This window comes from Trichosurus vulpecula, chromosome 1 (genome assembly GCF_011100635.1).
Source record: "Trichosurus vulpecula isolate mTriVul1 chromosome 1, mTriVul1.pri, whole genome shotgun sequence".
Taxonomy (NCBI): Eukaryota; Metazoa; Chordata; class Mammalia; order Diprotodontia; family Phalangeridae; genus Trichosurus; species Trichosurus vulpecula.
The window spans coordinates 168,837,377-168,848,840 of record NC_050573.1 but is presented as its reverse complement, the minus strand read 5'-3'; the positions used below and the strand labels follow the sequence as shown (position 1 = coordinate 168,848,840).

At 42.8% G+C, this 11,464-nt stretch overlaps 1 protein-coding gene across 1 annotated transcript in view; it reads left to right on the top strand.

Annotated features, from left to right (window-relative positions):
* The first annotated feature begins 3,671 nt into the window (after positions 1 to 3,671).
* The window catches only part of ECI2 (enoyl-CoA delta isomerase 2), a 53,551-nt gene continuing 45,758 nt past the window's right edge, over positions 3,672 to 11,464 (top strand). Inside the window, exon 1 of the mRNA XM_036738305.1 lies at positions 3,672 to 4,059. The gene's annotated coding sequence lies outside the window, so the exon portion shown is untranslated. The remainder of the gene's footprint in view (positions 4,060 to 11,464) is intronic.

The following is an 11,464-nucleotide window of genomic DNA, read 5'->3' as shown; positions in this document are numbered from 1 at the left end:
AGCAAAGACAAAAGCAGGAAAGCTTAGGATGGATTTGTGAAACAGTGATTAGTTCAATTTGATTAGAGTATAAAGTTCAAGACCAGAATAGTTTGAGATAAGACTGGAAAGCTAGTCTGGAGCTTTAGTAACAGAAGGTCTTCAATGCTAGGGCAGAGTTTAGACCAGGGGTGGGGAACTGGTTTAGACTTTATCCTACAAATAATAAAGAACCACTGATTAAAAAAAAAACCAAAACAAAACATGGAATGAAGTGACCAGCTGTGAACTAAAAGGGTTAGCTATGTGTAGGTAACCGTGTGTAGAATGCATTATAGGTATTATGGGAGCTGTGTGCATGATTAGAGGAGGGGAAAGGACAGAGGAAGGGACAACTATTTAGGAGTAGTCTAGGGAAAATGTAAAAGCAGAGACATCACTTTGTCAACAAAGGTTCATATAGTCAAAGCTATGGTTTTTCTATGAGAGTTGAACTATAAGAAAAGCTGAGCACTGCTGGATTGCTGCTTTTGAATTGTGTTGTAGGAGGTGACTTTTGAGAGTCTCTTGGACAGCAAGGAAGTCAAATCAGTCAATACTTAAATTAATTCAAGGCTATTCACTAGAAGGTCAAATACTGAAGGTGAAGCTTAACTACACTGGACACATAATGAGGAGATGGGACTTATTAGAAAAGACCCTGATGTTGGGAAAGATTGAAGGCAAAAGTAAAAGGAGATGGCAGAGGATGAGATGAATAGATAGTATCTTGGAAACAATGAACATTAACCTGGACAGACTTCAAAAGATAGTAGAGGATAGAAGGGCCTGGGGTATTATGGTCCATGGGGTCATGAAGAATCAGACACAACTGAACGACTGAACAAAAACAAAAGGAAAAAAAATGTAATTAGGACACTCTTATTCAAGAGTGGTGTTCATTTTTCATTCGTTTGACACCTCTGCTCCGTACCATTAAAGATCCTCTTTTTCCCCTGTAAGATATGCTCAACTTTGCAGGGTAAATTATTCTTCATTGTAAGCCTATCTCTTTTGCCAAGATACCTCATTTTTAGGAAAAGCTACCCAGTCTTGTGAGATTCTGACTGTAGTATCTTGTCACTTGAACTGCTTCTTTGTATAATACTTTTTCTTTGCCATATGAGCTTTGAATTTTGGCTGTGACATTCCTGACATTTTCTTTTTGCGGTATTTATCAGGGAGTAATCAATGGATTCTCTCTGTCTTTACCCTCTGGATCTAAGAGATCTATGAAGTTTTCATTTATGATTTCTTAAAATATACTATCCAGGTGGTTTTTTTAATTATAGTTTTCATAGAGTCAGTGGTTCTTAAATGATTTCTCCTTGACCTTTGCTTTCAATCATCGAATAGCTTACATTTTCTTCTATTTTTAAAATCTGATTTTATTCTAATGTGTCTTGCTGTATTGCCATCTATTTGTCCTCTCCTATTTTTAGGGAGTTCATTTCTAAATCTAGTAAATTTTACCATTTTCATTCTAAGCTACTTATTCTCTCTCCATTTCCTCTAAAGCCTTTGTTTCATTTTATATTCTTTGATGCATTTCTTTTAAGTATTCACATAGTCCTTTAGAAAATCTTTTTTTTTTTGACTGCTTGTAGTTTTTGCTGAGTTACTTGCTCTTTCTTTTAGGGGATATTTAGATTCAAAATAATTTTTTTATACTGGTTTGTATTTTCTTTGATTTATTCCTGTCTCTAACTACAATTCTTGAAGTGGAATAAGTCTACTCCCCCTGCTGACCTTTTAGGTGGGATAGTCAGTATTGCTTGGTCTTAACCAGAGTCCCAAGGTTCCCAAGATAACCTCTGGCTGTTGGGCTTAGGTTCCCCTAGATCTTTAAAGTTTAGAAAACTGGATCTTCAGGGACCTCCCTGGAAACTCAAGACAAAGTATTAGGGTCTTCAGTGCCCCTGGGCCTCAGATGTCCTGTTCCAAGCCACTCCCACACACATTAAGCCTATCCGACACTGGTTCCAAGGTCCTCACTGTAGGGCTTTTTGATCATTCTAGATCTTTCTCATTACCTTAGGGCTTTTTCAGGGGAGTCTTCTACTCTTGCTGCCTACAGACACAAAGCCTTTCAGGCTGTATGAGTCAGCTATTGTTTCCGAGTTTTTGAAACCCCATTTGGAGTGATCCTGGAGTGGTCTGCCATTTCCATCTATAGCTTATTTTACAGAGAAGGAAACTGAGGCAAACAGGGTTAAGTGGCTTGTCCAGGATCACATAGGTAGTAAGTGTCTGAGGCCAGGCCTAGCAGCTCTATCCACTGCACCACCTAGATCCCACACCTGTAGTTTGCGTCATACACAAAACCCTTTACAGAAATAAAGATGGGTGAAAATAAGTAGAGAAATATTAATTGCTCATAGCTGGGGTGGGCCAAAATTCCCCAAATGACAGTACTACCCCAATTAATTTCTATATTCAGTTCCATACAAATCAAACTACTAAAGTATCACTTTAGAGAGTAAGAAAAATAATAATTCACCAGGAGGAACAAAACTATCAAATGGAAAAAATGACAAAAAAAAAAGAAAAAAATTGGGAAGGAAAGGGTCCTAGCACTACCAGATTTCAAGTTATACCACTAAGTAATGACCAGTAAAAAAAGAGAAGGATCCATTGATGGCACAGATCGCCACTGTGCCAAAGCCCACCAGAGGTCTTCTGTCTTCACTGTTATGCATGCCTCCTGCCACAACAAAATAAGTATTGATCATCATTTCAGATGATTTGAACTCAAAGCCTGAACTAATTAATCAGACTGCTTTGCTTTCTTCTAACAGTGCCCCTTCCTGGGTCAGCAACTTCAAAGACTAGATATTGACAAGGAATATTCTTGTTTGTAACCACTAAAGGATAGGCGGGAATAGTGGGACTTCTCTTATCTCTATATCCTAAAGACTATGCTTATGTGAGGGAAACACCATGCTGGGATCATAATTTCCAATTGACACTACTTTGTCAACTGTCTTGTTGACACAGATCTGAGGGACGCAAACATTCTGACTTGTGATTGTTCTGAAATATATTTAAAGCTGTTCATTGTTTTGTCAGGCGGTCAGAACTTAGGTTTTGGCTCCGTGCAGCACGTATCTGCTAGCTTTAAGGGAATAAACAATATGAATTTATATGTCACCTAGCCTGTTTGCCTCTTTTAACCAAACTTTCAATTTGGTTCAGACAGTATCTATCACTTTAGACAGTATCTATCCGCATTTGGAGTGAAGTTATCTGGGGTTTAAAAAGGCAGTCTAGCCCACAGGGGGCTGCCTACCGTGCCTACTCTTTGTCTTGGCTCTGGAAGGGAAGAGAGTGACCAGCATAAAGCTGCAGAAGAAATGCTATCTGATCTGGCATTGAAGGAGTCACTGGCGACTGGGGGAGAGGGAGTTTAAATGTAGCGCTCCCCGCTACAGTGTGAGCTCCTTGAAGGCCGGCTCAGTGTTTTTGCCTTTCTTTGTATCCCCAGCGGTCACTGCCTGGCACAAATAGCAATTATTGAATGCTTGTTGACTGAATGATGTGGGTGGCTGGGGAGTGGGGAGGAGGTGTCCTTCACCTGGGGGCAGATCATGCTGATTTAAGCACACGTTTGTAGGTTGCAAAGCTCACCCCGGCCCCCACCTTCCTACGCCATTCACCCCGATAAACGACGCAGGGAAAGGAGAGGACTTAAAGTAGCACGCACATTCACACTCGCACACACTTCCTCTCCGCCACGCAGCCCTGAGCGCGGCTCACAAGCTCAGGCTCACCGGCTAACCGCTTGCTGCTGCGAAGGATTCTCCGCCCTAAGCTCTACCCGAGCGGCCGAAGCACGCCCCGGGGGCTGTTCCCGTCCTTAATCAGGGTCGCATCCCGCCGAGGGCCCTAGCGGCCGCGCTCCGGGGCTACCTCTGCGCCAGCGGGCAGCCGCTGAAGACCCCGCGGCCCTTTGGAGCGCCTCTCCGGCTCCTCCCGGTACTCTCCCTCCCCAGTCCTGGGCCGTGTCCGGGGCGGTGCAGTGGCGGCGGCTGGCGGAAGAGGGTAAGTGAAGCCGCCCGCGCGGCCCCTCGGCTCCCAGCCTGCTTATGGCTGCCGTCTCCTCTTCCCCGCTCCGCGGCATGTTCTCGGCAGTCACTGCGCTTGCACGCAGACGGCCGCCCCTTGCGGGGAGCACCTGGCAAGCTCGGGAGCCGCGGCTGCCCCGGAGCAAAGAGGACCGGAGCCGCGAAGCCAAGGGCGGGGGCGTCAGTCCCCAGGCCCTTGAGCCGCTGGCGTTGACGTTGACCTTGGCCTTGGGCTCACCGCCCCTTCCTCCCGTTCTCGCCTCCCCACCTTCCAGAGCTGTTTTGGCGACTACATTTCCACCGAGGTCTTCCGCTTGTACTCTGTCCTTCCGCGTCCTCTCTCGCTCCCTCTCGTTCTCCGTCTTTCTCTTTTTTCTCTTCGCCTTACCTTTATCTATCCCTCTCTCTCTTTCCTACTTGCCCAGGGTCACACAGCTACTAAGTGTCTGAGGCCGGATTTGAATTCTCGATTGTGCCCCTAGTTCAGATATTATTCACCCTCATTTTACAGATATGGAGACTCTGGTTCAGAATGATTGTACCTTTCCCAGGATCTGACCATTCCAATATACCAGAGTATCTGAGGACAGGTTAAGATCGAATCTAAGTTAACACACTTGATTTCTGCCCTGCTTTACCTGTGGTTGTTTGTTTGTTTCTTTGTTTTCCTTTTGAGCAAGATTTTGTGTGAATTCAGGCTGTTCACACAATTCAGATTGCACAGTGCCTGGCTTGTAGTAACTCTGAAAAGTTGTTTTTTAATTGCATCAGACCTTTTTGAGACCCCATTTGGGATTTTCTTGGCAAAGATTCTGGAGAGGTTTGCCATTTCCTTCTCCAGCTCATTTTACAGATGAGGAAGCTGAGGCTAACAGTGTTAAGTGACTTGCCCAGGGTCACAGAGCCAATAAGTGTCTGAGGCCAGGTTTGAACTCATGAAGAATCATGTTCCTGACTCCAGGCCTATAACTCTATCCGCTGCATCACCTAGCAGTCCCTAATTTTATTTATTTAGGTACAAATACATGCAGTAACATTCAGCTCCCTGGATTTTGACCAAAAATTTGGGGCAACATTCCAGATTGCATAATGGTGTCAGGTGTTAAGTATGCACAAATAATTGTTTTTGTTTGTATTTTGTTACAGAATCAGTGGCGAAGTTTTGTCAATTCTACCACCATAATATTTCTCACATTTCCCCCCTTCTTATCACTTACTCAACTACCACTCTACTTCAGGCTCTTATCATGTCCCACCTGCACTATTGCATGGACTTCCCTCTCCAGTTTTTGTTGGTTGTATTGTAGGAGAAGTCCATTTAGGAATAACCTAAGTAGGAAACTTGGCCTTTGTTAGAGGGACAGCATGGTATGTCAGAGCAAGAATCCTAGATTTGGAGTCAGAAGACTTGGGTTCTAATTCTTCTTCTGACCCTTAATGTCCCTTGCTCATTCTTACTAGCCTATTTAGCCTGGAGAAAAGAAGACTTGGATGATAATGAGGTACTTAAAAGATTGACTTGTGAAAGAAGGAGTATACCTGTTTGGCCCCAGAGGGGAAGAATGGGAGTCAAAGAGGGAAGTTTGAAGGAAATAGATTTCAGCTCCTTCTAAGGACAAGAATTCTTAAAAATTAGATTGTTTAGTAGCAGAATGTGCTGCCAAGGCTTCATGACCACTTATTGGGAATGTTACACTATGAATTTTGGTTCTGATACAGGTTGTACTAAATAGCTTCTGAGATCCCTGTAAACCTTGAAATTCTGTTACTGACTAGTTATGCATCCATAACCAAGTCATTTAATTCCCCTGGGCCTGGGTTTCTTTGTCAAAATCATTCTCCATTCTTTTCTCCTTTGCTCTAGCAGGAAAACCCCTGCTTTCTTGCCCAGAGACTCAACTAGGGCTTTTGACCGTACTAAGTCAAGGGCTGGACCTGAATTCAATACAACAGGGATGGGGCCTGACATATAGGAACAGATGCCAGCCTCAAAGAAAGGTTGCAAATCAAGCTGGGACTGAGGAGGGTACTTGAAGTGGGCTGACCCACAGCAGTACAGAATTGAATAGCTACTGTGTGACATGGCTTTAGCCCCCAGTCACATCTGAAACCTGTAGCTCAGTGACCAGGGCAGGGAGCTCCAACTAAGGGACAGTCGGCAGTTATCTTACTCTGAACCTAAAAAGCGTAAAGAGACTAGGACCAAAAGCAGTCTACTGGAGTTCCACCAAAGTTATGTCTGCAGTTGTATCATTCATACCCAAATTAAGGTCTGGAGTTTGTAATGCCCAGAGAAGGAAGCCAGAAATCAGAATTTTTAAAAAAATTTTTTTTGGTTACATTTTGAATTCTAAGTTGTCTCTTTCCCTCCCAACCACACATTAGAAAAGGCCAACATTTGATATAGATATGTATATGTATATGTAACAACAATGTGGCTAGCAGCTGCTGTGGGGGCATAAACAATAATACCAGCACACAGGAGGGCTGCTAGCACAGGTCCTTTGATCTGCTTTTCTAAGGAAAGCAACTTTAATTAAACATATATATACCATTCACTTAGTTCAGGGAGGAGAGCCAGCACCCTGAACTTCAGAGCAAATGCAAACAGAAATTACAGAGATAATATAAACAGATCAGCAGACAGATTTCTGTCTAACAAAATCACAGCATACATAGTTACCAGAGAAGCACCAACCTGGGTTTTCAAAGGCGGGGGGCGGGGGGGGGGGGTGGCCTGCTTCAATGGCTTACCCAGAGGCTCATCACCAACAGTCTTTCAATGATTGTAACCCCCCCCCAAAGGCAAAATGCCAACCTTAGAGCTCTTATACCCTGTTCAGGGCTCTGAGGTCTCAGAGCCTACTTAGCAAAAAGGTGTGAGGCCTGGGGCCTCACATCTAGTTAGTGAAAGGATATGGGCCTGCCTCTAATCAGGCCTCCCTTTGTTGGCCCCACCTGAGGCCTATTCAATGAGCAGGAAAGATCCTTCACTTACAGATTGGCCTTACATTCAGCGCCAAGATCTTTCACTTCCATGACATAGACAACTTGGTGTCTGAATAGGCACAAACGTTTTTTCAAGTACAACAGAATCCCCTTAAAATGAACATAGCACATTTGCAAAATAGTTAACATAACGTCTCATCACCAGAGTGCCCACATGGCTTGCTCATTGGCCCCTAGATCTTTGTATCCATTAGATAGGTCAATGGGAAACTGGTGTCACACACACACACACACACACACACACACGTATACATATACATATACACATATACATATATACACATATATGTACATATACACACACACACACACACACATACACCACTCACTTAGTTCAGGGAGAAAAGTCAGCACCCTGAACTTTACACACAGAGACAATATAAACAGATCAACAGATGGGTATCCATCTGACAAAATCACAATATAAATAGTTACCAGAGAAGCACCAACATCTGGGTTTTTAAAGTGGAGGGGAGACTGCTTCAATGGCTTACACAGAGGCTCATCACCAACAGTCTTTCAGTGAGTGTGTCCCCAAAGGCAAAACACCAACCTCAGAGCTCTTATACCCTGTTCAGGGCTCTGAGGTCTCAGAGCCTACTTAGCAAAAAGGTGTGAGGCCTGGGGCCTCACATCTAGTTAGTGAAAGGGTGTGGGCCTGCCTCTAATCAGGCCTCCCTTTGTTGGCCCCACCCAAGGCCTATTCAAATGAGCAGGAAAGATCTTTCATTTATAGATTGGCCTTACAGTATGTGGAATCATATAATTCATACTTCCATAAAGCAGTTCTTTCTCTGCAGGTGGACAGCATTTTCCTTCCTAAGTCCTTTGTAGTTGATTTAAATGGTCATATTCTTAGAATATCTTAGTCATTTACAGTACTCTTTGAATAATATTGCTGTTACTGTGTGCAACTTTCTCTTGGTTTTCCTCATTTTACTGCATTATTTCATACAAATCTTTCCATGTTTTTCAAAAACCAACTTGCTTGTCATTTCTTTCAGCACAGTAGTATTCCATCACAATCATATACCATAACTTATGCAGCCATTCCCCAATTGATGGGCATCCCCTCACTTTCCAATTCTTTGCCACCACAAAAAGAGCTGCTATACATATTTTAGGACTTATAGATTCTTTTCCTTTTTCCCTTTGGGAAACAGATCTAACAGTGGTATTGCTGGATCAAAGGGTATACACAGTTTTACAACTCTTTGGGCATAATTCCAAATTGCTCTCCAGACTGCTTGGATAAGTTCACAATTCCACCAACAATGTATGATTAGTGCCCTAACTTTTCTGCCATCTCCTACAACATTTGTCATTTTCCTCTTCCATCATTTTAGCCAATCTAATAGGTGTAAGGTGGCACCATAGAGTTGTCTTAATTTGCATTTCTCTAATCAATATTGATTTAGAAAATTTTTCATGTATGCCTTTGATTTCTTCTTTTGAAATCTGCCTGTTCATATCCTTTGACAGTTTATCAATTAAAGAATGACTCATATTCTTATGAATTTGATTCGGTTCTCTATATATTTGTGATTGAGCCTTTATCTGAAAAACTGGCTATAAATTTTCTTTCTAGTTTTCTGCTTTCCTTCTAACCTTGGCTACATAGGTTTGTTGTGGTTTAGGCTCTGCCCATCCAGGAAAGCCAAAAACTTTTTTGGTTTCATGATGTATTGTGGTGGAACCATCCCAAAGAATTCAGAGTCAGACTACCTCTAATCCAAATATAGGCATTTATTGAGATTGACACCTCTCGTGAAGCAGGCTAAGTTCCAAGAGGAACCAGCAACTTCAGAGACAGCAAGATAGATTTTTATCAGGTAAAGATGCAATTACATAACAGAAATTATGAATATTAAAAAGGCAGGAGGGGCGGAGCCAAGATGGCAGCTGGTAAGCAGGAACTAGTGTGAGATCCCTACCCAGTCCCTCCAAAAACCTATAAAAAAAATGGCTCTGAACCAATTCTAGAACGGCAGAACCCACAGAACAGCAGAGGGAAGCAGGGCTCCAGCCTAGGACAGCCTGGATGGTCTCTGGGTGAGGTCTATCCCACACGGAGCTGGGAGCTGGGAGCTGGGAACGGAGTGGAGCAGAGCCCAGCCTGAGCAGCGTGGACCAACAAGACCTGCAACCATGCAGAGCATGCCCTAACACCCTGAATCAGTGAGCTGCGGTCTTCTCAACCCACAAACACCAAAGACTGCGGAGAAGGTTAGTGGGAAAAGCTGCGGGAGTGGAAGGAGTTCACGGTTTGGCTTCCAGCCCCAGGGGCAGCGGAGGTGGGGCAGCTACAGTTGCTGCTGCTTCTGGCCCCAGGCCCACCTGGTGGGAGGAATTAAGTGGCGGATCAGAGCAGGAGTGTACGGCCTGCTGAAGATCTAAGCCCTGCCCGGGCTGGGGGTTCTTGGGGAAGGAGTAGTGCTGGTGTGACAGAGCTGGCACCTCCCCCCCAAACGTGGAACATAGAACTCGTTAGTCTACAAGCGGTCATACCCCGCTGAAAAACTCAAGGGTCAAGTTAGTTGGTTGGGAATATGGCCAGGCAGCGAAAGCACACCCAGATTCAGTCTCAGACTTTGGATTCTTTCTTTGGTGACTAAGAACACCAAAACATACAGCCTAAAGAAGACAACAAAGTCATAGAGCCTACAACAAAAGCCTCCAAGAAAAACATTAACTGGTCCCAGGCCATGTAAAAACTCAAAAAGGATTTGGAAAAGCAAGTTAGAGAAGTAGAGGAAAAATTGGGAAGAGAAATGAGAAGGATGCGAGAAAACCATGAAAAACAAGTCAATGACTTGCTAAAGGAGACCCAAAAAAATACTGAAAAATACACTGAAGAAAACAACACCTTAAAAAATAGATTAACTCAAATGGCAAAAGAGCTCCAAAAAGCCAATGAGGAGAAGAATGCCTTGAAAGGCAGAATTAGCCAAATGGAGAAGGAGGTCCAAAAGACCACTGAAGAAAATACTACTTTAAAAATTAGATTGGAGCAAGTGGAAGCTAGTGACTTTATGAGAAATCAGGATATTATAAAACAGAACCAAAGGAATGAAAAAATGGAAGACAATGTGAAATATCTCATTGGAAAAACCACTGACCTGGAAAATAGATCCAGGAGAGATAATTTAAAAATTATTGGACTACCTGAAAGCCATGATCAAAAAAAGAGCCTAGATATCATCTTTCAAGAAATTATCAAGGAGAACTGCCCTGATATTCTAGAGCCACAGGGCAAAATAGAAATTGAAAGAATCCATCGATTGCCTCCTCAAATAGATCCCAAAAAGAAATCTCCTAGGAATATTGTCGCCAAATTCCAGAGCTCCCAAATCAAGGAGAAAATACTGCAAGCAGCCAGAAAGAAACAATTTGAGTATTGTGGAAACCCAATCAGAATAACCCAAGATCTGGCAGCTTCTACATTAAGAGATCGAAGGGCTTGGAATGCGATATTCCGGAGGTCAGTGGAGCTAGGATTAAAACCTAGAATCACCTACCCAGCAAAACTGAGTATCATGCTCCAAGGCAAAATATGGACTTTCAATAAAATAGAGGACTTTCAAGCTTTCTCAGTGAAAAGACCAGAACTGAATAGAAAATTTGACTTTCAAACACAAGAATCAAGAGAAGCATGAAAAGGTAATCAAGAAACAGAAATTGCAAGGGACTTACTAAAGTTGAACTGTTTTGTTTACATTCCTACATGGAAAGATGACATGTATGATTCATGAGACCTCAGTATTAGGGTATCTGAAGGGAATATGCATATATATATATATATATATATGTTTATGTATATATATATAAGTGAATGTGTATGTATGTATATATCTATGTGTATATGTATGTGTATGTATGTATATATATATGTGTATATATATATGTGTGTATATAGATATATATATATATATGTAAAAGAGAGAGAGCAGACACAGGGTGAGTTGAAGATGAAGGGAAGATATCTAAAAGAAATAAAAGGAAATTAAGGGATGAGAGAGCAACATACTGAGAGAGGGAGATAGGGAGAGATAGAATGGGGTGGATTATCTCGCATAAAGGTGGCAAGAGGAAGCAGTTCTGTGGGAGGAGGGGAGAGGGCAGGTGAGGGGGGAATGAGTGAACCTTGCTCTCATCACATTTGGCCTGAGGAGGGAATATCATACATACTCAGTTGGGTATCTTACCACACAGGAAAGAAGAGGGAGGAAGATTTAAAAAAAAATAAAAGGGGGGGATGATGGAGGGGAGGGCAGATGGGGGTGGAGGTAATCAAAACAAATACTTTGGAAAGGGGACAGGGTCAAGGGAGAAAATTCAATAAAGCGGGATGGGTTGGGAAGGAGCAAAATGTA